The following is a 4,096-nucleotide window of genomic DNA, read 5'->3' as shown; positions in this document are numbered from 1 at the left end:
AAGAGTGTGATGATAATGAGTCTAGCATATCTGATATACACTAAGGAAACCGGAAGTACTTGAGGGTTCATGTTGAGCAATGACAGAAGACAAGGTGTAGAGAGACCCTGATCTCTTTGCTGAAGCTCTCTTCTGCCTTACTTAACAAGCTGCTGCTTATCTTCAAGACCCAATCCAAATGTTACGACCTTGATGAAGGTTTCTGTGACTCCTCATTTGCTTCTACCTCTTACCATAGCATCAGTCATATTGCTCTGAACTTGTTTACAAGTCTTATTCCTCAGTACTTGTAAACAAGTTCAGAGCAATATGACGTGCGCCATACTCCCTTGTCAGCAAGCTTCAGTTCCTCTGAACTCAAAGATTCATACTCTCTTAGATTTGAATTCTCCTATTTTATGGAAGAGGAAATGGAAACTGGCCAGTGTGGGATTGGCTTTACCCTGAAGTTGGGCAACATGCATTCTACAGAATGACAGCGCAGCTCAATGAAGCTCCTCCTATTGTCCAGGCAAAGATGAACACAGATGAACAATCCCTGTGCGACAACACAGAGGCCTTCTCTGTATAAAGGCAGCTCCTCTCCCCCGGCTCCAGTTGTGTCTCAGTGTAGTTATGCATCAAAAGCCTTCCAGCTCACCCCATACAGCTGCCTTTGCTCTCTGGGTTCCGCTCTGTGATTGCAGTGGGGGAACCACTGCTAAGGGAGATATACAGACATCTTCTTTCTAAACCTTGCTGAACTTTTGGCCTTCTAAGCACAGTCAAATGTTAATAACACCACATTTTCATTAGCAAGTTCTTAGCAGAGCACTTTATCAGGTAAACCCAAATAAAAGTGCCAGGACAAATAGTTCAAGCACTCCAGTGTCTCTGAGTGGCTGCCCTACCTGTAGTTAAACTAAAAGGAATGATCATTGCTTTTCTCCCCCGGAGAAGTTTCACCAATTTCAAAGTGGGCCAGCAACTCCCTGGACAGAAGAGGAAGTAAACTATATATAAAGCAGTGCCTGCTTATTTCTGTTTTAGCCATTTTGGCAAACCACTTGAAAAATGAAATCTTTTGGCCTAAACCCAGTTAAATTTCAGATGCAGTTGCTGTGCCAAGATAATTCCAAGTTAGCATCACCTTACATTATTTAAAGCTGTGACTGAGGAAGAATCCATGGGGCTATCGAACAGAACTGGAGTGAAACTTTGTACCTTATGTGGGTTTTTTGTTTGTTTGTTTGTTTGTTTTTCTCATTTGTTTGGTTGCAGAGAAGGAAGTTGGATATAAAAATACAAAGCAAATGGAGTGGTGGTAGGGGGGGTGGGGGGGCAAAAGTAATTCATTGGCTTATCCATTCAACAATTATATCTTTTAGCCCTAGCCAGGTTGGCTTAGTGGAGAAAGCATCAGCCTGTGGACTGAAGGGTCCCAGGTTCGATTCCAGTCAAGACCACATGCCCAGGTTGCCGGCTCAATCCCCAGTAAGGGGTGTGCAGGAGGCGGCTAATCGGTGATCCTCTCATCATTGATGTTTCTATCTCCCTCTCCCTTTCCCTTCCTCTCTGAAATCAATAAAAAATGTATTTAAAAAAAGCCAATTATATCTTTGAGCACTTACCAAGCTCCTGCTTATCTTTAAGACCCAATCCAAATGTTGCCACCTTGATCAAGGTCTCTGTGACTCCTCATTTGCTTACATCTCTTGCCATAGTAGCAATCATATTGCTCTGCCTTGTTTACCTGTGCCAGATGCTATGCTAGGTGCTAGAAATAAATAGAGAAGATCCAGTCTCTGCTCTGGAGAGGCTCCTGGGGATTCAAATATTTATAACTGAAATGAGAAGTCCTGAAAATTTAAAGTGCTAAGGGCTGTATGAGGGGGCACTGAGAATGGAGTGCCTACACTTAGGAGGATCCTTTGAGCTGGAGCTTTAAAAGCAAGTGGAGTTTACCTGGGAAGAAGATCATTCTAGACAGAGGAAAGAGCTTGTGAGAAGACAGAGACACATGAAAAGGCAGGGAATGTCCTAGAAGCAAGAAGTAATTGTAGCACGTAGAATGTTAGAGAGGAGTGAGGGGCCTAAACTGAGACAAATTCGAAAGGGTCTGATATACCACAGTAAGCTCAAGATTTATTGTGTAAGCACACAGAGTTATCAGTGATATTTAACAGGCAAGAAGTCAGCAATATCTGGAGAGGGAATGTCAGAAAAGGGCCTCTTAGAGATCTACTCACAGTGATCACGATCCTGTTTTAGAAAGAGAACACTGACTGCAGGATGGAAGGTACTTTGCACGTGAAGACCACAGGCCAGTTTAGGAGACGGTGATAAATATCAGATGAGAGGTGATGGAAGTCTGAGCTAATGCAGTTGCAGTGGGCAGGAGAGAAGGACCATTTCCAGAAATATTTTGATGATGAAATGGACAAGACTCAGTCTGATTAAATTTAGTGGTAAAAGTGAAGGAGTAGTTAAGAATGACTCTGATTTCCAATTTAAATGACTGAACTGCCGTGCCAGCCATAGGTTAGAAGAGCCATTTTGGAGAGGGATAGACAGACACGTAACGATGAATGAGGGGAAGGTGAGGAGTTTGGTTTTGAACCTGTCAATTTTGATGTGTCTTCAGAGCATTTTTGTCAATGATTCACTAAATGTGATGTCCGGCTACCCCAGACCTGAGGAATCTGAGTGTCTAGTAAATAAGTGAGCCTTAAATTAGCTCCTTGGCTGATTCTGATAAGATCCTTCCACCTCTCATTGGTTGAAAACCACTTAGGTCGGTGGCTTCTGGTTGCTCTTACAATAAAGTCGACTTGCCTTGGCATGGCCTAGAAAGCCCTGTGGTTCCTGGCTCCTACCTAACTTTTTAACCTCGTCTTGGCCCCTCTTTGTTCATTTCACTTGAGGCCCCCACTCTTGTTTCTGTTCATGAAACGCCCAAAGCTCTTCCTTGTCTTAGAATATTTTCATATGCTGTTGCCACTGACCTTCCACATCTTCCTATTTCCAGCTCTTTCGTGTCATGTCTGCTCAATCTAAAGTAAATAACCCTCCTCAGATCATGACACATCACCCTTTTGTTGTCCTCAGAACTTTCCCCATAAAAAATTAGATTGTTTACGATTTGGAGTGGGTTTTTGGAAGGAGGGTTGTGTTTTGTTTCCCACCCTCACCTCTCCCCATCTACACTTCATGAAACTAGGGGTGCTACTATTACAGCTCCAATACTTAGAATAGTCACTGGGACATAGTATGTGTTTAATAAATATAGGCGATAAGGAGGGGAGGAGGTTGGGGGCACTATAGGAGCCCAGAGCATTGGGTCTGACTCAGAACACAGGAAAGTCTTCTGAAAGAAGTGAGGTTGAGCTGAGTCTTAAAAAATAACGAGGTACCTATGCTGGAATGGTCAGAGATGAGGCTGAGAGATATTTAAGGGCCAGAGGCTGGACCCTTTTATAGGTAACCATAAATCATCTCTTAGTGGCTGACTGTGATGTCATAGGGCTTTATTCTGGCAGACCTGACTCCTGCTTCAGTGGTCTTTGCAGAACTGACGTGACATGCCTACGGGCTACCTCTATTTCTCAGTCTGGTTTCCTCTGTTAAATTCCGATCAACTACAAGGATGCAATTTATTTATTTATTTTTTTATATTTTATTGATTTTTTTACAGAGAGGAAGGGAGAGAGAGATAGAGAGTTAGAAACATCGATGAGAGAGAAACATCGATCAGCTGCCTCCTGCACAGCTCCCACTGGGGATGTGCCCGCAACCCAGGTACATGACCTTGACCGGAATCGAACCTGGGACCTTTCAGTCCACAGGCTGATGCTCTATCCACTGAGCCAAACCGGTTTCGGCAAGGATGCAATTTAAAGAGGTAATTTGAAAAAAAAGTTTTTAAAAGAGGGACTTCAAGAAGCCTCTTTTAAAATTTTTTAAAAAATGAATGAATAAATGAATTTATTTATTTTTGGTCAACACCCCTAGGAGCTTTGTCTCTACTAAGAGAGCTGGGCTCTGAATTCTCGGTGTTGTTTGATTGAGTCACTGCTGTGTGCTGTTTGTATGAGATATTGGCAAGAAGAAAGCTTTC

This window comes from Myotis davidii, unplaced genomic scaffold (genome assembly GCF_000327345.1).
Source record: "Myotis davidii unplaced genomic scaffold, ASM32734v1 scaffold279, whole genome shotgun sequence".
Taxonomy (NCBI): Eukaryota; Metazoa; Chordata; class Mammalia; order Chiroptera; family Vespertilionidae; genus Myotis; species Myotis davidii.
This window is presented reverse-complemented; position numbering follows the sequence as displayed.